This window comes from Ovis canadensis, chromosome 22 (genome assembly GCF_042477335.2).
Source record: "Ovis canadensis isolate MfBH-ARS-UI-01 breed Bighorn chromosome 22, ARS-UI_OviCan_v2, whole genome shotgun sequence".
NCBI classification, from domain to species: Eukaryota; Metazoa; Chordata; class Mammalia; order Artiodactyla; family Bovidae; genus Ovis; species Ovis canadensis.
The window spans coordinates 48,101,914-48,125,507 of NC_091266.1; the positions used below are offsets into that span (position 1 = coordinate 48,101,914).

The following is a 23,594-nucleotide window of genomic DNA, read 5'->3' on the forward strand; positions in this document are numbered from 1 at the left end:
AATGTCTACCAATCAGTAATACTGGATTAGTCAAGAAGTTCATTTGGGCTTGTTTGTACCATCTTGACCCAAATGAACCTTTTGGCCAGCCCAAGATATAACATAACCTTACAGTGAAAACTGTTGTGGTCCTTAAGAAAGAACAAAACAAATTTGTACTTACAAATATGGAGCAAGAGATGCCCAGACAGAGGGCACTTTCACTGGAGTGAAAGTGTGTCACTTTGGAGGCATATAAAAGTGGCCAGTGTGAGTAAAAGGAGCAAGGTATGAGAGGCAGAATTAGGAAGAGGAAGGCTAAATGCTGGTCCCCAGAGAGATATGCCTGTGTCCTGATCCACAGGACCTGAGAATGTGACCTTATTTGAAGAAAAAGTGTCTTTGCAAAAAAATTATCTGGGGTTGAAGTGTTCATCTTGGATTATGTGAGTGGGCCCTGATCCAAGGACAAGTGTCCTCATAAGAGACATTCAGAAGAAATGTATGCAGGAGACGTGGCAATGTGAAGATGGAAGCAGAGACTGGACCTATGTGGCCACAAACCCAGGAAGGCTGGGGCAGCTGCCTTGAAACAGGCAAAGACTGGGCCTCCCCCAGAGTTTCTAGAGGGCGCTCAGCCCAGCTAAACCTTGATTTTTGACTTCTAGTCTCTAGAACTGTGCAAGAATATTGTTTCAATCTAGCCAGCTGTGGTCACAGCCCTTGTTTTAGTTGCTAAATCATGTCCGACTCTTTGCAACCCCATAGACTATATAGCCCGCCAGGCTCATCTGTCCATGGTATTTTTCAGGCAAGAATACAATACTGGAGTGGGTTGCCACTTCCTTCTCCAGGGGATCTTCCCAGACCTAGGATCAAATCTGCATCTCCTGCCTGGCAGGTAGAATCCTTACCACTGAGCCACCAAACACTAATATAAGTCACAGAGGCTCCATCAGAGGCCTTCAGTGATCTTGCAGGCTATTTATTGTAAGGACTTATCTTTCACTCCCCAAATGGGAAGTCAGGGGGAGATTCTGGGTAGAGAAGACACATTCTGACTCATTTTCTTCCAGAACTGCTCTGCCTGCTGTAATTGAATAAAGCATGTAGTTCTGAGTTCCTTAATTTTTTTGCAACCAAACTGTAATTTGTCTTCTAATTCTTTAAGAAGGAATATGAATTTTAAAAATGAAAAAATAAGACTGGAATAGATTCTAAATTAATAAACATCTCACAAAACAAAGAATAAAAGCAAGCATTTAAAAGGTAGTTCTCACTGCTGTTCTTAGTTTCTCAGTTGATTCCGACTCTTTGCAACCCCATGGACTGTAGACCCCAGGCTCCTCCGTTCATGGGATTCTCCAGGCAAGAATACTGGAGTGGGTTGCCATGCCCTCCTCCAGGGGATCTTCTCAACCCAGGAATTGAACCAGGGTCTCCTGCACTGCAGCTGGATTCTTTACCAGCTGCGCAACCAGGGAAGTAACTGACATCAATGATAGCCTGCGCTTCCTGATGTGAAGAAGTATTCTTACTAAAAATAACCTACATCCAGCCATTGGGAAACTGACAAATTCAGGTAGTAGTGCATTCTACAAGACAAGAGATCTGGACCCTGAAAATGTCAGTATCTTAAAAGACCAAAAAAGGGTGAAAGGATGGAACTGTTCAAAAAGGGTCTAAAGATATAAGATTTTTAAAATAAAAAACTGACTATACAGGAAAGAAAAAAGGCTAGGCTGAATGGAAACTGACAGGAAAGAAAAAAGGCTAGGCTGAATGACCAAGCCGGCCAAGGAGTCTCTCCCAGCATTACCTGCTGTTGTCAGGTTTTGATCATCAAAAGGTCCAGGGTCCTGGTGGTGGATCAGCTTTCTCATTAGGATGGCAAAGCTGTAAACATCTCCCTTCGGGGTGCCAGACCAGGGGAGCCACAGTAGTTCTGGGGCTATCCAGTAAGAACTCTGCAAAGCCAAGACTGTCAAAGGTCAGAGCTGCTGGGTGGAACAGGAAAAGTCACCCCTTCTCTTTCCAGGAAGCACAGGAGCCCTGAAAGTATCCAGCCCCCGAGAAGCTGGCCCTGATGGTTGGAGGCATCTCCTTATTCACACACTTGGGGGCCCATGTGTGTGAATATGAAGGAACTAATGATGACGGTCCTGCCCTAACAAGTTAACAGCAGTTAACTCATGACTGTGCAATTACAGGCAGCTTTTCTTTTCCTTTCTCCTTTCTGTATTGCCTACATTAAAAAAAAAAAATCATGTAACAATTCATAGAACATAAAACTACTTGAAAGCGAACAACTCACTGGCATTGAGTACATCGAGTTCCAAAACATTTCTGACAGCCCAGAGTAAAACCTTGAATCCATGAACCAGTTTCTGACCATTTCCCCTATCTCCCAACTCCTGCCAACCACCAATCCTCATTCTGTCTCCACAGATATATCTGTGCTGGATATTTGATAAACTTAACATTTCTTTTGCAGTGATGTTTATAGATTTTTATATCATTATAGGCTACAATCATGAAAAGAAAATAAAGTGCAGGATGCGGAGGAAGTAACGGCTACTAATAGGTTTTCAACATTTCCCCCTTTGTCTTTTTGGCAAGATACCATATTATAGACACCTCCCCACGTGCACACAGCAAAGCTGCTGGCAGCATGCTGCTTCAGAGAGAGGCAGTCAAAGCAGAGCACACTGGGCTCACTAGGGCCCAGGACAGTGCAAGGCAAGACTCAAGAGTGCTCAGCAAGCCTGGGCAAGTAGGAAGAGTTGTGGAGTCTCAATTCACACACATGTGCAGGAGGGTTGGACTCCAGGTGGTGTCTTGTCTCAACGTGTACATCAGAATCACTTGAGAGGCTTTTAGAAAGCAACACAGATGCGCAGACCCCATCTTCATAAGTTCTGATTCAGTTGGCACGAGATGGGACCCAGCCCCTTTCATGTCTTTTGAAGCTTCTCATGTGATACTGAAGTGCAGAGATGGTGGAGAACTACCAAGCTCATCATCTGTAAGGGGCCTGGCGGGTGGTTCCCTCTCCACTGAGAACACGGCATGAAGACACGAGGGGACACGGAATACTGAAGGCAAGGCCAGTGATTCCCTTCAGGCCACCCAGCTAAGTCAGGGCAAGGACTAGGCTCCTTGCTCAGACACCCCAACATGGGCTCAGGCCACCAGTGGGTTGTTTTGTTTTTTTTCTTTCCCTCTCTTTGGGTGACCGGAATAACCGCATACATCAGCCCCAGAGGAAGGCCCAACTGCAGGGACCTGAGCGGGTGAGCATCAGAAAGCGCAGGTGGGATGAGGAGCCCTGTTCCCCTCTCCTGACAGCTCGTGGGTGCAGGATTTGCAGTGGTTACCTGATGGGTCCGTCGTTTCCTCATTGTATGTTCTATATGTCCGGCCATGCTGGAGTTCCCACAACCCAAATCCCAATAGCTTCACCTGCATCCGGCCGTCCACCAGGCAGTCGAAAGGCTTCAGGTTGCCATGGGACCCCAGGGGGCTCCTGTGGAGGAACAGCAGACCCTGAAGAGTGAAAATGAGTAAATGGATTAGAGCAGGTGCCGATGGATGCTGCTGGAAGACATAGAGACTGATGGACAGAAACAGACAGGCCATGGTGGGAGACATGTTCATTTCCACATTCTCTTGTTCAAGAGCCCCTCACCCAGGGGGTCACCCTGGGCAGGGACATCCAAAAAGGAGAAAACTATTTCCAGCCCCTTAATGTGGAGCCACAAAGGCAAGGCCAACTTAAAAAAAAAGTAGCATTGTGATCAGACTCTTGGGTTCAAACCCTAACTCTACCACATGGTAGAGGGCAAGTAACTTTACCCCGTGTGCCTCACTCTTCTTGTCAAAACAGATGACAGGGGACTTTCCTGGTGGCCCAGTGTTTGGGAGTCTGCCTTGTAATGCAGGGGACATGGATTTGATCCCAGGTCGGGGGACTGGGATCCCACATGCCGTGCAGCAGCTAAGCCCACACACCACAACACATTACAGCAATTATTTGTATGCAATAAGAAAGCACTATTATTTATAATATTATTTATTTATAAAGAGGACAGAAAAAAAAAGCCTAGAGTCAGAAGACATGTTCAAGCCTAAACTTTACCACTAAGTTTCTTCAAGCAAATCATCTAACTGGGCCTCAATTTTACCATCTGTGAGATGGGTCTGCTTTTGACCCCTGCTACTCGAAAGATGTCCCAGGGACCAGCAGCATCAGCATCCCCTGGGAGATCCACAGAAATGCAGAATCTCAGGCCCTGCCCAGACCTACTGGATCAGACTGTGCATTGAAACCCGGTTCCCAGGAGATGCATGTACCTATTAAGCTGAGAAGACTTGTCCTTGTCTTGTTCTCAGCCTTGGCTGCACATTAAGATCACCTGGGGAGCTTAAAAAGACTAAAGGAATGCTTGGGGCCAGACCAAGAACCTGTATTACTGCAGATTACATATCACATAAACCAAGCCTGAGTGCAGAGGAGACTGATCAGAATGGAGGAAGAGGACTTAATCTGAAGGCAGGCCAAAGGAGGTCAGTCCCCAAGGCAGTGATGACTCTTATTTGCCAAGGAGATAAGGGTGGTGAGGGGGGATCTCTCACGATGAAGAAACTCTGGGTTTTAAACTGCTCCCTGTGGCAGTGGGAAGAAAGCTCAAGAGGGAAGGGATACATGGATACATATGGCTGATTCACTGTTGTGCAGCAGAAACTAATATAACATTGTAAAGCAATTACACCCCGAGTTAAAAAAAATTTTTTAAGGTATGTTACAATGTTTAAAAAATAAACTGCTACCAGGGGGCAGGGATGGAGCTGGAAGATAAACCCAGGTTCAGACACCTTTGAAGTCCAGCCACTTCTCAACCATTCATTTTACTGTTTCTGGACCCCTGGCGTTTGCAGAGGAGGGTGGAGCAGGAAGCGGGTAAGTGAAAGCATACCTCTTCTTCTGGCACAGTGTCAGGTTTAAATGAATCACAAGTCTAGCCTTGAGTCACGTGGTGTGGTTACAAGGTGGCAGCAGTGTCCAGCAAGGAGGAATTTGAGAAGTGTCCCTGAGTGGATTATTGTACCCTGGGACAGGGTCCTTGGGCCCCCTGGGCGCCAGCTCCAAGACTCCCCTCTTCCTCCAGCGGTAATGTCAGGCTGAATCACTGTTGGCCCTAACAAGAGCCCTGAGCCAGTATTGTGTAGAATTCAGGCTAATACAGAAAGCAATAAGGAAACGTTCAGGACAGTGGGTACACTACCCCCACCTCACCCCTAAAAAATCAGGAAGCTGTGTTGCTTTACCACCCTGCTTCGTTGTTTCTTGAGATGATAAAGTTGAATCACATTTCAGAAATGCGACTCACTGAACCAGTCCCGGAGGGGCCCAGTAGGTTTGTCTCTGGAATGTTTCGGCGAGGCGCCAACAAACAGCGGCCTGGGCTTGAAATCTGGGAAGACCTGAGTCCCATCCAGAGTCCTCTCCGACCTCACAGAGACGTCTCCATTCCACAGGACGCCTCCTGGACACACACGACTGTCCCTGCCCTTGCTAGTGTCAGGCACACCCCAGACGTGAGACCTTCTACATTCTGGTTGCTGGTGACCACCGCTGACATCCAGGGATGTTAGCAAAACTCCTTCCATGAGGACAAAAATGACATGTTTAGGGGTGCCTGAAATCCTAGGCAGGTAGTTCTCTCCAAGAGATGGCTTTTGTCTGTTTTGTATTTATTTTTCTATCTTGATGGAAATATCCACTAAGGGCCTGAAATGTATTCTGTTGTTTGAGAACAAATAGAACCATGATACCTCACAATTTAAGTGCCAGGTTTCACACACTTTTGGCAGTTCTATTACCTACGTATCTGAGGCCACATTTATTTTCCAGTTGGAAGGCTGAGGCTGGCCCACACGGCTCCTCCCTCTGAATCCCACAGCTGTGTTCTCTAGCACTTAGGAAGAAAGAATTCAGCTTTTGGATACAGACTGGTTGCAGAACCTGATCTGCCTCTTGCCAGTTGGGCCGGTTACTTTACCTCACTAAGCCTCTTCATTTTTCCTTTTGAAAATGAAGTAAGTATGAATATTACAAATATTAGGGCTAAGGATAAATTAACCACAAGGTTAATTGCTAATTATGAAGAGCACTGTCCAATAGAAATATAATGTAAACACATGTATCATGTTTAAGTTTTTAGTTAAGCAGGTGAAATTACTTTTAACATTTTATATAACCCAATGTATTAAAAAAACTTATCTTTTCAACATGTAATCAACATGAAAATATTATTGAGATATTTCCCATTCCTTTTTTTTTTAAACTAAATCTTCAAAAACTGGCATGCATTTTATACTTTTAGCACGTCTCCATTTGAACTAGCCACACTGCTAATTTCAGTAGTCACATGTAGCTGGTGGTACCATATTTAAACAATGCAGGCTTGTCCCATTGTTCAGTTAAATAAGAAAGTGTATGGTTTTTAGTATTAGCAATTGGGTTATCTGGGGTAACAGTAACACCATGCATGCTCAGTTACTAAGTCGTGCCTGACTGTGCCTCCAAGGACTGTAGCCCGCCAGGCTCCTCTCTCCATGGGATTTCCCAGGCAAGAATACTGGAGTGGGTTGCCATTTCCTCCTCCAGAGTAAACCATACTCCTGCTAATACTAACAATTAACATTTATTAGATAACTGTTTTGGAGTAGGCATGATGTTAAGTGACATGAATATCTTAGTGCTCAAAACCGCACTATGAGGCAGGTACTGTTCTTATCTTTATTTCATACACAGGGACACTAGTTAAGGTCATCTTTCCATACATGGCAGAGCCAGGGTTTAAATCCCCAGGACAACTTCTATGCCAAACTGTCCTTCATCCTGTTAATCAAGATGTCTCTCACTGAGAAACAAGGGCCCATCCCTAACTCAAGATGAGTATTATACTCTCCAAAGATCCTTTCCGAGCTGGCCCCACTGGGTTGAACTCTCTGAGCACAGGACAATAACATGCACTCCTCTGCACCCTCCCAATTGGGTTAACCCAATTAGGTGCTTGATCAATATACATTTGCTCTCTTGAAAAGTCAGTGGCATCTCAGAAACTCCCTGCTACCTGGTATAGAGGAGGTTCTGGTCAAATGGACATCGGGAGAGGAATTGTTCTTATGACTGGTATGTGACGGCCACAAGTGCAACCTGACCCCCAGAGCTCGATCCAGCACCTGGGTTCACGTCCAGGTCACCCATGCCAAAGCTCCAACATGATCTAGGGAATTTTCTGTTATTCTTAATCACCTTTCAAGGAATGTTTGCAGAGTAATTGGCCTCAGAGGCCCTACATGAGCCTTGACATAGGGCAATGTGCACACTTCGTTTCAGGAGACAGCAAGCCTTCCAAAGCAGAGTCGACCTGTCCTCTGTTCTTCTGGCGTGGAATGCAGGACAGACTCAGGGGCCCTAAAATGGCTGATGACCACCAGGGAGACTGTCCCCTTCAAAGTGTCATTCACACCCACCCCAGCATTTCTCCAGACCATCGTTTGAGTTAATTCTCGAAGACCAAACACCCACACCAAAAAGGCTAGTCATTCACATCATGGTGAGAACTTACTAGCTTTCTCTTTACATCCAATATAAATGATGCCAACTGCTTTGATTGGGATGGGAGGCAGATCACTGGAGATGAGATGAGACTACTTCCCTGGGCTTAGCAGGAAGGTAATGGAAAGTAGGGGAGGGAAAAAATAGAAGATCCCAGAAGAGAGGATACATGTCAGAGTTTCCTATTTCACACCACCATCTAAATAATTTCCTATGTACAATTCCTGACCTTTTCATTTTTTCTTTAGCTTAATTTTAAGCCATTCAAAGATGAAAACAAGTCCTTGTCTTCCTAAGAACGTGCACAGATTAGATCAAACCCTTAAGAGACACGAAATGAAGTTTTACTAAAATAGTATGAGTGGTGACTCAGAGTTGTCACGGAAACCAATCACAGGGAGGTTCTCTTTGTCTACCTCGCTTGGTAACAATACATTGGCTTCCCACTAAGGCCTGGGAGGTCAAAGTTTAACAGGGTCATTAGGACTTAGCTCCTTAGACACAAAGAGCAATCGAATTCTTGAGGAACAAATGTCCTTCGAGGTCAATCAGGTCAACCTCATCCAAGAAACCTACATGGAGGCTGAATAACAATAATCATAATAATAGCCAAAATATATCTGATACTGAAGGAGGAAATGGACAGAGCTGGGCTCCCTCTTAGGCCCGGCTGCAAGCATTAGGCTACATGCATGGTCACCCTCCCAATGGACTCTGAACTTTGTGCCCAGTGTCTATAGAAACGGCATACCAATGGAAAACCAGACCCCCAGATAAAAGAGCCTCAGGACTTGTACTTGGACTCTCTGTTGCCTAAAAGAATATGCTAATTATCTCTGTAACAGAACAAAGTGGTAAATTCCATTGTGTTTGTCGGGATATGACCACAGGCCTATTGATAAATATCCACTCTTTATCTAGTCTTGTGACACATGAATCATGGGTTAGCTTTGATCGTATCTCTCTCTTACCTTGTCCAGACTAGTTTCAAGGTATTTGGGGAGGTGGGTTTGAGCAAGTACACTTAGGGTATATAAGGTTTTCACAAAAACTGGTCGGGGTCCTTTGGCTAAGAGGAGACTCTGCCTTGGGCAGCCGGTGTAATAAACTGCCCGCCACTACCTGCATTGCCCTTCTGAGTGAGTTTGTTTCCCGGAATGTGTGGCTACAACATTTGGTACATGGACTGGGAAACTCCTCACTTTAAGGAGACAAGTCCCATTTGGGACTACTCCGAGGCCTTGTGGCTTGAATCTTCTAGAGGGGGGAAGGCGCCTCGCCCTTCTAGAAGGATTCTGCTTCTCAACGCCTGGACCTTTCACGTTAACAGGTAGTGGATGGCAGCAGGGGAACTGAGCGCTCAGGTGAGGAGGTGGAAGAGGGGGCCTGATCACCCCCCTGGGAGGGACTAGAAGGAGTGGGGACCCAAGCAGCCTGGAATAGGCAGGCGGCGATTGCCTGGTACACAGGTCTACGAGCGTGCTAGGGCTTAGGAAGGAAATTTGTGAAGGTCATTTAGGAGGTGTGTCCACGCCGTCTTAGGGGAAATTATTACCAGCTATCGCCAGGGGATTTTTAGGATAGAAAACTGGTCCTTGTATGCTCATATTCTGCCCTCCCCAGGAGTTGTCCCATCTGCTGTGAAATTCTTGACCCCCTTGTTAGGCTAGAAGGAAGGGGGTACGTAAATGAGTATGAATTGGCTTTCCCGGAGATGGCCTGGGACATGGGATATTTAACCCATCTGTGTTTTCATCCGCATCTGATCAAGCCCACCAAGACAGAATGGACTTTAAGGGAGAAACAGTCTTGGACCATGTGGTGTTCTGGATCAGCTGTGCTGACCAGCAAGAGAAGACATGCCGATCCCCCTTCTCCCTCTGGGATCTGGCAGGTAAGGCTCTTCTCACCCCAGTTAGGAAGGAGGCAGAATGGCAATTTAAGTGTCATTGAGTGGAAATATCAGAAGTACATAGGATTCTGAGAACTTTGTAGACAGAACGAAAAGGAAAAGTAGAATAAGGTTTGAGAAGGTAAGCAAGATGGGGGGAAGTGAATCTAAGGCAACTGTATTGGAGTGCAGGATTAAACATTTAAAGAGGGGATTAGGAGGAGACTATGAGGTGAAGGTGAAGCCTAACCGCCTCCACATACTCTGTGAGGTCGAATGTTCCCCTGTGGGAGTAGGATGGCCGCCAGATAACACCATGAACTTAAAGATAGTGAAAGCAGTCTATACAGCAGTCACAGGAGAGCAAGGACCCCTGGATCAATATCCATATACTGACTCATGGCTAGGCTTAGCTCAAGACCCTCCTACTTCCACAAGGTTCTGTATCCAGAAGGGAAAGGGAAAAATATTAATGGCACAAAAATTGACTGATGATTAAGAAAGGAAATTCTACAGAATTTGGACGGGGATCACCTGACCCCTCCCCCATACTAGATAATGACGCGCCTGCCTCTCAGTGCTCCACCAGGACCAGAGGCCGCCCTGATGCCCGATCCAGGGCCGGGGGAAGTCCTGCAGCAGCTGCTGCTCCTCCACCAGCTCTCCCCGAGGTCGTAGAGCCGCCACCTGGGCAGGCTCCGATCCCGGTGACAGAAGCCTCTGGCCAACACTTCCAAGATCCGCTCTGGCCAAACCGCCCAAACTATATCCGCCTCTCCCCCGCCTCTCCCGCCTCTCCCGGTGAGTACTGACAGGAAGGGGAGGGAGATGTTGGAATTAAGCAGAGACTGCGCACTGCCAGAGAGCCAGAGGGAATGAAAGCGAACAGACAAGAGATTTGCAATGCTAGCTGCTGCTCTGAGAAAGTCTATCTCGGGCCGTCCGGAAAACCTCCTCTGTCCCAGGGACAGGACAGTCCTTCAACACGTCCCAACAGAGGTCCCGGGCCCCATTACAGCCAAACCAGTGTGTCCGGTGCCGAGCTTTTGGCCACTGGAAGAATGAATGCCCTAAGGCAAGGAAGGAAGAGGAAGCTCCCGCAGTTGTGGGGCTTGCTGGGTTGGAAATTAAATAGGGCTGCTGGTAACCTTAAAAGTGGGCGACCAAAACATTGACTTCATGGTGGATACAGGAACAGAACTGTCAGTAGTAAAACCTGTGGCTCCACTGTCCAAAAAAACCACCACTGTCCAAAAAGTCTACCACTGTAACTGGGGTATCGAGAGAAGAGATGATTAAATTGTTTTGCCAGCCCAGAAAATGTCAAATGGCGGGGCACCAAGTGATTCATGAATTCCTCTACATTCCTGAGTGCCCAGTACCCCTGCTGGGAAGAGACTTGCTATCCAAACTAGGAGCACAAGTGACTTTCTCCCCTGAGGAGAGGCCCACCTTCTGGATGGACACTATGACTTACTTGCGCTCTCTCTCAATACCACCCCAAGATGAGTGGAGGTTGCATGAGCCTCCAAAGGAAGAACCAGGTGGGCTGGAAGAGCATGAGAGAGAGCTAACTCAATTATTCCTTGAGGTCTGGATGGAAGACAACACCCCCTCCCCCCAGGCTGGCTAAACATCAAGCCCCAGTGATAAAAGAACTCAAACCAGGCACCATCCCGGTTAGAAAGTGCCAGTACTCACTACCAATAGAGGCCTGGGCCAGCATACTGCCCCACATCAATAGAGTGAAACAAGCGGGCATTCTAGTAGAGTGCCATTCGGCTTGGAATATGCTGATCCTGCCAGTCAAAGAGGAAGGAGGGCAGGACCATAGGCCTGTGCAAGATCTCAGGCTGGTCAACCAGGCTACTGTGACTTTACACCCCACTGTTCCAAACCCCTATACCTTACTTAGCCTCCTCCCGCTGAGGACTAAAGTTTATACTCGCCTAGATCTCAAGGATGCCTTCTTCCTACGCCTTGTCCCAGCTTCACAGCCCATCTTTGCCTTTGGATGGGAAGATCCGGTCGGGGGCACCAAGCAACAGCTCATCTGGACTCCCCCACAAGGGTTTAAGAACTCCCCAGCCATCTTTGGGGAAGCCTTGGCTTCTGACCTGAACTCATTCCATCTGGAAGAGTATGGATATTGGCTCCTACAATATGGGGATGACCTGCTGCTGGCTGCAGAGACCAAGGAAAAGTGCTGGGAAGGGACAAAAGCACTGCTCCAGCTGCTGATGGAAGCAGGTAACCGGGTGTTGAAGAAGAAGGCACAGATCTGCAAGGAGGAGGCAAGGTCTCTGGGGTTTGTTTTAAAGAAGGACACAAGGGTCCAGACCCTAGCTGGGTCCCATATACTGATGGCACCAGCCTGATAAAACAAGGACAACAGCTGTCAGGTTGGCCAAAGTGGAAGGGGCCATCAAGACTGAAAAGGGGTGGTGGCAATTGCCAAGTGGCAAATTATTGGTACCAAAGGAGCTGGCACACAATCTGGTAAGCCAAACACACCAAGCGACCCACCTAGGCCAGGGTGCCTGCTCACAAGTTAATGCTGCCTCTCGGGTATTTAGACAAAAACCTCTGGGTACTCAGCTGAAAGGCACGCTGCCTTTGAACACCTGGGAGTGGACTTCACTGAAATGAAACCTCACTGACACTACCGTTACCTGCTGGTCATGGTATGTACATTCTCGGGATGGGTAGAAGCTTTTCCTACCTGGACTGAAAGAGCATCAGAAGTAGCCCGGTGCCTGCTTAGGGAAATAGTTCCCAGATTTGGACTTCCTACCAGCATTGGTTCAGACAATGGCCCGGCTTTTGTAGCTGATTTAGTACAACAAGTAAGCAAAACTTAAAACATCAGATGGAAACTGCGCACTGCATATAGGCCCAGAGTTCTGAGATGGTGGAATGAACCAACCGGACCTTAAAGAGACTCTCCAAGTGGATCATAGAGACTGACTGCTCCTGGGTGGACTTGCTTCCAACAGCTCTGCTCAGACTCAGGATGACCCCACAGTCCCAAGGCTGTTCTCCATACGAAATTATGTATGGGAGGCCCCCTCCCATAATAAAACAGGTGTCAACAAATTTGCCTCAGGTAATGGGGGATAGGATTTTACAGCAGATGGAACTGGGTAAGGTAATAAATCGGGTAACTAAGTTTGTACAAGAAAGGGTGCCATTCCCCCTTGGGGAACAGATTCATGAGTTTATGCTTGGTGACCAAGTATGGGTCAAAGACTGGACACATGATTTGCTAGCCCCTCGGTGAAAGGGCCCTTACGTTATTCTAACTACCCCTACTGCAGTTAAAGTTGCAGGTATTGTCCCTTGGATCCATCATACAAGGGTGAAGAGAACATACCGTGCAGACCCAAAAAATACTGAGGGACCCCACTGACCCTCGAGAGACTAAGGCCATCCTTAAAAAGATGGAAAAGAAGATCCCGGACGAGCCCCTTCAGGATGAAGCCGCACAATCAACTCCTGCTGCTTGGCCTCATCAACATGATTTTGAATTTAACTTCCATTTCAACTCAGGACAATGTGTTCATCTCATGGGCACATTCCTACCAGATTTCCAAAACACCTCCAGCTGCTGGATAAGTGGGGCTATGCTTCTGTCGATGGACATCGCTTCTTAAGCGATGGAGGGACTTCCTTGGTGGGTGTCACCACTCTGCCAAGATTTTAAACCACTCTGCTCTTTTCTGGAATGACAAAAAGAGATTTTCCTCTCTCTTGTCAATCATAACCTCTCCTTGCTCTCTTGGTGTAAGACCTACAGTCAATAAACTCAGGTCATGGGGTTACATTTGATATAAAGGCCAGTGTAACAAAAGCCTAACCTACAAGCCCCGATAAATCTATCTTATTTACACACTAGGTGGACAAGATCTGTGTTTCAGTGGTATGAGTATATTGCTGCCTTAGGCTTCCCTGGTGGCTCAGATGGTAAAGCATCTGCCTACCATCTGGGAGATCCGGGTTCAAACCCTGGGTCGGGAAGATCTCCTGGAGACGGAAATGGTAACCCACTCCAGTATTCTTGCCTGGAAAATCCCATGGATGGAGGAGCCTGGTAAGCTACAGTCCATGGGGTCACAAAGAGTCGGACACGACTGAGTGACTTCACTTTTCACTATAGGGAAAACAGATATGATTAAAGTAGAGGCCTTGACTAATTTCACAAAACAGGCCCTCCTAGATAGAACAAAAGCCATCCAAGCCTTAAATGAAGAGCAAATCCAAATGAGAAAAGCAGTAATTCATAATAGAATTGCTGGACATACTCACAGCTGCTTAATGAAGGACCTGTGCTATAATTACGGTTGAATGTTGTGTATACATTCCTGACTTATCTGGCAATGTATCGATTGCTTTAGATGACATGAAAAACCAGGTAAAACAATGTCAAATGAAAACATTCCTTTCTGGACTTCAGTCCTCTCTTGGGTGAAGGGCAATTGATGGAAAACTATATTTACCATTGTTATAGTTACCTTGATAGTTCTGCTTTGTGGACCCTGAATTTTACAATGTATTATGAACTTTGTAACCCGAAGGTTGATGTCATTCTCCCAAATTGGCGGTCGGAGAGCCAGGGTGCAATATATCCCTATGAGTGATGCTCATAATATGAGCTAAGAGCATCAAGAGGGGGGAATGAAGGAGGAAACAGACAGAGCTGGACTCCCTCTTAGGCCAGGCTGCAAGCATTAGGCTACACACATGGTCACCCTCCCAGTGGACTCTGAACTTTGTGCCCAGTGTCTGTGGAAACGGCAGACAAATGGGAAACCAGACCCCTGGATAAAAGAGCCTCAGGACTTGGACTCTCCGTTGCCTAAAAGAATACGCTAATCATCTCTGTAACAGAACAAAGTGGTAAATTCCATTATGTTTACCGGGATATGACCACAGGCCTATTGATAAATATCCACTCTTTATCTAGTCTTACGACACATGAATCATGGGTTAACTTTGATCGTATCTCTCTCTTACCTTGTCCAGACTAGTTTCAAGGTATTTGGGGAGGTGGGTTTGAGCAAGTACACTTAGGGCATATAAGGTTTTCACAAAAACTGGTCGGGGTCCTTTGGCTAAGAGGAGACTCTGCCTTGGGCGGCCGGTGTAATAAACTGCACGCCGCTACCTGCATTGCCCTTCTGAGTGAGTTTGTTTCCCAGAACACGTGGCTACAGCAAAAACTTCCTCTGGCTCAGATACTTTCTAGCACTTTGTGTTCATTAATTTACTTTATCCTTGCAACAGAATATGAGGCAAATCTCTTATTATCCCTGTTTCAGATGGAAAATGAGGCAGGTGGGCCATGACACTGTGGACCAGCATTCTGAAAATGCTCTCTTCACCCTGGGCTAAAATTCAGCTGCTCTTTCTAAGCTCACTGATCCGCTCCTACCATTTAGAGGGGAAGCAATGTGCCACAGCCACTCAGTGAGTCACTGGCCTAGAAACCCAGAAGAGCAGAGTTTATGTTTCCCCCATGTATCCCCCACAGCACTCAGGCAGGGTCTTGCCTATAGGAGGCTATCAGCTGATGGACGGGAATGTTGATTCATGGCCGGACAGCCTTGTCCTGCTGCCGTGTGTCAGGGTGAGTGACTCCCTCACCAGGATCCAATTCCAAGTCATTGGCTTGGTCCCCTCTAATGGAAAAAGCAGATGCAGTGAGCTTAGAAAGACCAGCTAGATTTTAGCCCAGGGTGAAGAGAGCACCCTCAGAATGGGTCCCCCAAGTCATTTTCCACCTGTGAAATGGGGATGATAATAAATCTACCTTTTTTTTGAGATCTTCCTTATATTTTGTTGTGAGAACAAAGTAAGCACTAAATATAGTTTAGCTGTTATTACTATTATTGCTCCTCCTCTTCTTTACATCCATCACAACCCTCTTTGCCCAAAGTGAAGATTCACCTGCTGGTTTGTTTTCTCAGGTATGCATCCTAAGGCCACCACTTAGATCAACAGCTCTATGGTGACTGTAACAGTTAATCCTATTTTCTGGGGAAAAGAATCAAGGGTTAGGGATAAGGAAGGGTTATTAGGATCTCCCTCTCCAACTCACTGTATGATCTAGTAATTAGATTTTCCTTGGGATAAAAAAATCTACGCTAAAATGTAAATACTCCGTTCATATTTGGGTATCCCTTCCAACTTGAGTGTACAATATTTTACTCTGTTGACATGTATTTGAGATCAGGGAGGGTGAAAAGGATGGAAAATCTGATGGAAGAGTTGGATTTTAGGAGTGGAATTATTTTGTTTGAAGAGATTTGAAGAGGACCAGAATTTTCAAGAAAGATTAGAGTTAATCCAAGACACAGAACAACTCAAGAACACTATTTGTTCTTTACATAGGTTTATGTGATATTCACATATGATATGATATGTGAGTATGTCATATGCAAATGAGAGCTTGAATATCCAATCCATTTCATGGCCTGAGTTTCTCAAAACATCCTGAAAAACACAATTATTCCAAACATCACAAGTGACTCACCTGGAAGCACAGGGAGCTTCATAGATTCTGTAGATTTGATCCTAATACTTTGGATTATTAAGCAGAAATGATAACACCTGAGGCAGAGAACTCTAACTCTAGTAACCTGAACTCTCCCTGGGAGAAACCATAACCCGATTCAATATTGAGAAAGTCATGCAGTCTTGAGTTTTACAAATACTTCCTTGTTCCTGACATAAAGCTGATGGTCACATACCATGGGGAGGATGAGCCCAGGAGCACAGTCCAGAAGCAGCTATGACACCGTAGGAGTCAAAACCAAGCTCAGACAGTCTCCACCCAGAACGGAGAAACCAGACATTGGGCAACTGCGCTGCTAATTTAATCCTCTGCAGGCATCCCAGCAAGATAATTCAGATCTTGAAATTAGACTGGAGAAGAACTCCTCTTGGATGAAGGGGCAAAAGCATTGATAAGCTTCTTTATTCAGTTCAGTTCAGTTCAGTTCAGTCAGTCATTCATGTCTGACTCTTTGCAACCCTATGAACCCCAGCATCTCAGGCCTCCCTGTCCATCACCAACTCCCAGAGTCTACCCAAACCCATGTCCATTGAGTCGGTGATGCCATCCAACCATCTCATCCTCTGTCGTCCCCTTCCCCTCCTGTCCTCAATGTTTCCCAGCATCAAAGTCTTTTCAAATGAGTCAGCTCTTTGCATGAGGTGGCCAAAGTATTAGAGTTTCAGCTTCAACATCAGTCCTTCCAATGAACACCCAGGACTGATCTGCTTTAGGATGGACTGGTTGGATCTCCTTGCAGTCCAAGGGACTCTCAACAGTCTTCTCCAACACCACACTTCAAAAGCATCAATTCTTTGGCGCTCAGCTTTCTTTATAGTCCAACTCTCACATCCATACATGACCACTGGAAAAACCATAACCTTGACTAGATGGACCTTTGTGGACAAAGTAATGTCTCTGCTTTTGAATATGCTATCTAAGTTGGTCATAACTTTCCTTCCAAGGAGTAAGCGTCTTTTAATTTCATGGCTGCAATCACCATCTGCAGTGATTTTAGAGCCCCCCCAAATAAAGTCAGCCACTGTTTCCACTGTTTCCCCATCTATTTGCTGTGCGGTGGGTGATGGGACCAGATGCCATGATCTTCATTTTCTGAATGTTGAGCTTTAAGCCAGTTTTTTCACTCTCCTCTTCTACTTTCACCAAGAGGCTCTTTAGTTCTTCACTTTCTGCCATAAGGGTGCTGCTAATCGAATGTGAGGTAAGATTGATTCTTTTGCTTACCTTAAGACTTCCTTTTTTGCAACATTAGGTGACAATGCAGGTGTTTGGTGATTCTGTGCAAACACCAAAGAAGGGAATGTGCCTTAACTCACACATCTGAAAATAATGATGGAATAATAGCTCGTGATGATACTATGTTTCCCACCCTAGGGATGATGCTATGCGCTTTACACACTGTCAGCTAGTTTTGGCAAAGACCCTGTGAGATAAGAACTATGACTGCTTGAATTTTACAGATTAGGAAACTGATGCTCAAAAGATAAAGTAACGTGTTAAAGACCATACAACTACTTAGTGGCAGAGCTTCGAGGTAAATCCAGGCAGTCTGCCTCCAGCAAATAAACCAGAGGGATGATTGAAGTCTCCCCCAGTAATGGGGATTTACTAAAACCACAGGGCTTCCCTGGTGGCTCAGACAGTAAAGAATCTGCCTGCAGTGCAGGAGAACCAGGTTTGATCCCTGGATTGGGCAGATCCCCTGGAGAAAGGAATGGCTGCCCACTCCAGTACTCTTGCCTCGAGAATCCCATGGACAGAGGAGCCTGGAGGGCTACGGTCCGTGAGGTCACAAAGAGTCAGACACGACTGAACAACTAACACAACACAACATAAAACCAGGGTGTCCAGAGGTGAACCCTATAAACCTGACTCCCTGCAAGGACTGGGTTCGAGGGAGATAGACACAAAGAATGAAGAGGCAGGATTAAGGCCAGGATTAAAGGCAGAGAACAGGCTAGGAGAGCTCCCAGGATTCAGGCCCTGAGTCAGGCGTAAGGGGACTGAGGTCTTTAGACCTCAGTTTGGGCTCTTGGGGTGGTGGTATTGGGCCAAGTTAAGGAAGCAGACTCCCACCATTGCCCTTTGGGGTGAGGGCCACTCCCACCCGAGGTGGGAATGGGGAGTTGGCAGGGGGGAGGCTGAGGGCAGCAAAGCTTTGTCTCCTCCCAGGGGTGGGGACTCACCAGCCGGATTTCCTGCAGCACAGGCGGCTTCCTGATCCAGGCTTCTACTCGGTCACCAACATACCAGATGGCCACATGTTTGCCCTGGAGGCGAAGGAGCAGAATGTTCTTAACCCAGGATTAACCAGAAAATGCTACACTCAGAAAGAGCTAGGAAAGGGCGGGGGCGGTGGAGGGAGGAAAAGAAGATGGGAAAGAAATCTACCTAGGAAGCGATCGCTGAGCACCTCCCAGCCCAAACCTACCTGGGGCGGGAGCATAGTGCTGGGTCCAGGATCCGAGCTCACTGCTCGACACAGGAGACCTCATTTAACAGGCAGCATGGCCCTGCAAGGCAGGTATGGTTCATCCTTTTACAGACAAGATCATCGAGGTTAGGGAACTTGTTCAAGGTTACACAGCTGTACAACCAGAATTTGAACATCTGCATGTAACCACTCTGCCCTCAGAAGTACCTGGTAAAGCCCTACTGGGGCATAAAAGAGCTCTTGACCCCACTGGCTGTCCACAAAGGAGTTGACATCCCCCGAAATCGTCGCACTAGACATGATACTGTTGTTCCCTCTGGACACAGGCGTGGCCCTCTGGGGTGGCTGCAAAACAGGACACAACTCGGTTGTTCTCAGTAGGATGACCAAGTACTAATGAGACTGCGACTTTTATAGATGAGGACGATTAGTGCCAAGGTGAAAAGCAGTTAATAAATGAGAGTCAGGACTCCAACGCTGATCTCTCTGACCTGCAGTGCAAGTGCTGAACTGCTCCACACACCACTGCGGGGTCTGGGCCAATGTGGACAGTGTCGTGGTTAAGACTCTGGGCTCAGTCAGTTAGTTCAGTCAGTTCAGTCGCTCAGTCGTGTCTGACTCTTTCCGACCCCATGAATCGCAGCACGCCAGGCCTCCCTGTCTATCACCAACTTCCAGAGTTCACTCAGACTCACATCCATCGAGTCAGTGATGCCATCCAGCCATCTCATCCTTTGTCGTCCCCTTCTCCTCCTGCCTCCAATCCCTCCCAGCATCAGACTCTTTTCCAATGAGTCAACTCTTCGCATGAGGTGGCCAAAGTTCTGGAGTCTCAGCTTTAGAATCATTCCTTCCAAAGAAATCCCAGGGTTGATCTCCTTCAGAATGGACTGGTTGGATCTCCTTGCAGTCCAAGGGACTCTCAAGAGTCTTCTCCAACACCACAGTTCAAAAGCATCAATTCTTCGGCGCTCAGCCTTCTTCACACTCCAACTCTCACATCCATACATGACCACTGGAAAAACCATAGCCTTGACTAGACGGACCTTTGTTGGCAACGTAATGTCTCTGCTTTTCAATATGCTATCTAGGTTGGTCAAGCTTTTCTTCCAAGGAGTAAACGTCATTTAATTTCATGGCTGCAGTCACCGTCTGCAGTGATTTTGGAGCCCCCAAAAATAAAGTCTGACCCTGTTTCCACTGTTTCCCCATCTATTTCCCATGAAGTGATGGGACTGGATGCCATGATCTTCATTTTCTGAATGTTGAGATTTAACCCAACTTTTTCACTCTCCTCTTTCACTTTCATCAAGAGGCTTTTTAGTTCCTCTTCACTTTCTCCCATAAGGGTGGTGTCACCTGCATATCTGAGGTTATTGATATTTCTCCCGGAAATCTTGATTCCAGCTTATGTTTCTTCCAGTCCAGCGTTTCTCATGGTGTACTCTGCACAGAAGTTAAATAAGCAGGGTGACAATATACAGCCTTGACGTACTCCTTTTCCTATTTGGCACCAGTCTGTTGTTCCATGTCCAGTTCTAACTGTTGCTTCCTGACCTGCATACAAATTTCTCAAGAGGCAGGTCAGGTGGTTTGGTATTCCCATCTCTTTCAGAATTTTCCACAGTTTATTGTGATCCACACAGACTCTGGGCTCAGGCTACCCCAATTCAAGTTCTGACTCTGGCACTTAACCTGATGCATGACCTGACGCTGAAGTAATTTTCCTCAATGAGCATGTGAGGATGTGGCCTCTCTGCGTCCCGCACCCAGGGCCTCCCCAACACCTAGAGAATGTATTTTAAGATTTTTTTTTAAAGATTTATAATTTTTTTTTTAAAATTTGGCTGGGCCAGGTCTTAGTTGCCTCATGCAACATCTTTCACTGTGACATACAGGATCTAGTTCCCTGACGAGGGATCAAGCCCAGGTCCCCTACACTGAGAACACAAAGCCTTAATCACTGGACCACCAGGGAAGTCCCTAGAGAATATATCTTAAACACAGTAACCCTGCTTTTCAAGAAGAGTCTTACTCAGGACCCTGATATAGAATACAATAGACCAATGCAGAGCTGTTTTAGTTGCAGAAGAGGAGGGCTCACAATTCCTCCCCACCACACCTCTACCTCATCCTATCATCCACCCAAGGCCAGAGTAGTGAGCCCCAGGATCCCCAGGGACACTTGAAAAATAATTTACAAATGAACACCAGTCTCCTGATCAAGCCTCTTTGACTTGAAAGTGAAAGTGTTAGTCGCTCAGTCATGTCTGACTCTTTGCGGCCCGTGGACTGTAGCCCGCCAGGCTCCTCTGTCCATGGGATTCTCCAGGCAAGAATACTGGAGTGGGTAGCCATTATCTTCTCCACTCTTTGACTTAGTACCTGTCAAGTCACCTTTTATTGAAAGTCATAATTCATTTATTCAATAAATAGTATTATTAAGAATACCAATAAAAGGAAACTAATTTTGCAAACTACAATTTTGAAAATAAAGCCAATATAACAAGAATAAAATATACATAACAAGAGAAGAATGTTTGATTTTGACTCATCGTGCTTTCTTGTTTTTTACGATTAAGCTAAATGTCTTCAGAACAAACCTGTTTCCCTTGTCTAACTTGAGCAATTTTCCAACAAGTAACAACATTCTGGAACACTTTTGCTGTGAGATATTTGAGATTCGTATATTTGTTGAAGTGCATAGATTCTAATTCAATAGCTGATCTGCCTATCTTGTTATTCTCTGAATATCATCAGTAGCATGTATTCCTGAACAAGTACTACCTGAAATTCTAAAATTTTTAATCTTTGACATAACATTTATTTCAGCTGTGGGTTTTCAATCACTTTGAGAATCACTTGAAAGTAAACTCGAAACCCTCCCTTCACCTTCCCGCAGGAACAAAGAGCTCTTATCAAAGTGTAGAAACTTGGGTTCTGTCTTTCTACTCTAAAGAACATTTCTCATTAATCCCTCTGGGAAGGCAAAAAGTACTTCAGAATAATCAATATACGCTGGCAAAAATTACCCTGTCTAATATCAACAACAAAAACAAAATAAAAAAAGAAGAAGAAAAAAAGACACTTCAAAACTTCAAGCTTAAAGGATGCATAAAATACCGTTAATGCTGTATTTTCTGGAATTACATAAATGTTATATACGTATCAAATAAGGTCATGCTTGTTGAGTGTGTGTCAAGCCTCGCAGCCCTGAGAAGCCCCCACCTCAGTATACCCTGGCATTACCTCTCGTGGTCACCACTAGCAAACCCACCCTCCCCAAATGACACCCCTTCTCTGAAGCCTTCACAGTGCTGCAACATTCAATCCCTGAGCCACATCCACAAAGACCTGTGGGGGTCTCTGCCCCACTTTGTAGACACCTCCCAGAGCACCTGCCTCCCTCAGAAGGCATCTATTCCCGGTGTACCCTCCACTCCGCTGGTCTGAGATAGATGGGCAACACACGTGTGTGTGGAGTAAATGAATTGTATTGTCTTAATTATCAGTAAGTTAAAGAAGTTAATGTGGTTTTGAAAATTACTAAATGCTCCCCAGGAGCCAGCTTTAATATTTGAGCTGGATATATGGATTCTTCTACTACCCAGGTGGAACTAGTAGTAAAGAACCTGCCTGCCGATGCAGGAGACACGGGTTCAATCTCCGGTCAGGAAGATCCCCTGGAGGAAGACATGGCAACCCACTCCCGCACTCTTGCCTGGAGAATCCCATGGACAGGGGAGCCTGGCGGGCTACAGTCCATGGGACCGCAGAGTTGGACACAACTAAAGTGACTTGGCATGCATGTATACAGGTTCTTCTACGCACCACAAAACAGAGCTGAAGGGAACTTTAGACACCATCTGATCATATTTAAGTATTCAGAAACTGAGGCCCGGAAATGATATTCCCAGCAAGAAAGTGGTAGGTCTAGAATAAGAACTCAGGGCCCAAGATTCTCCATTAAGCATTCAATTTATAAGTGAGTCACCCAGCGCCCTCACAGGCTCCTAGCTCAGGACCCTTCCATGAGGCACAAGCAGTGAGCAGGAAAGTGGATGTCTGGGCCTGGCATGGCTTCACCTTGCTCTGGGGCAGAATGGTGATGTAATCATAATTGACTTGCCACCCAACCCACTCCGGTACTCTTGCCTGGAAAATGCCATGGACGGAGAAGCCTGGTAGGCTGCAGTTCATGGGGACGTTAAGAGTCAGACACAACTGAGCATCTTCACTTTTGCTTTTCACTTTCATGCATTGGAGAAGGCAATGGCAACCCACTCCAGTGTTCTTGCCTAGAGAATCCCAGGGACGAGGGAGCCTGGTGGGCTGCCGTCCATGGGGTCGCACAGAGTTGGACATGACTGAAGCGACTTAGCAGCAGCAGCAGCATCTTTATTTTGCCTCTGTAGTTTTCCTCTCTTCATCCTTCAAATAAGACCTATGATGACAGCTCCCAGGATGGAATCAGGAGGGTTAGGGTGAAGATCACAGCTGCTGCTGCTGCTAAGTCGCTTCAGTCATGTTTGACTCTGTGCGACCCCGTAGACGGCAGCCCACCAGGCTCCCCCGTCCCTGGGATTCTCCAGGCAAGAACACGGGAGTGGGTTGCCATTTCCTTCTCCAATGCATGAAAGTGAGAAGTGAAAGTGAAGTCAGTCAGTCGTGTCCAGCTCTTCGAGACCCCATGGACTGTACCCTACCAGCCTCCTCCGTCTGTGGGATTTTCCAGGCAAGAGTACTGGAGTGGGGTGCCATCACCTTCTCCGAAGATCACAGCGGTCACACCTAAAGGGCAGAGACATAGCACTGCTGAGGCCTGCCTAGGAGCGAAAGTGACCACATTGGGACCCCAGCCTGGCCCTGCTAAACAGAAGGCTCAACAGCTGCCCGGGCGCGGGTCCAAATCAAAGCACACAGAGTCTACTCAGATGTGTCTTCTCGGGGAATCCTATTGGGCCCCAAGTGTATGGTCTTCCCATACCCATCTGATTCCCATGGCAACTGCACTCACCTCTTCCTTATATAGAAACTTCCCTTGTAGAGAGAACTTCTCATACCATCACCACCTTTCATTCAACATAAA

At 46.4% G+C, this 23,594-nt stretch overlaps 1 pseudogene; it reads right to left on the reverse strand.

The window, feature by feature from the left end:
* Positions 1-22,705, reverse strand: part of LOC138427937 (guanylate cyclase 2G-like) — a 36,465-nt pseudogene extending 13,760 nt beyond the window's left edge.
* Between the last annotated feature and the right edge of the window lie 889 nt (positions 22,706-23,594).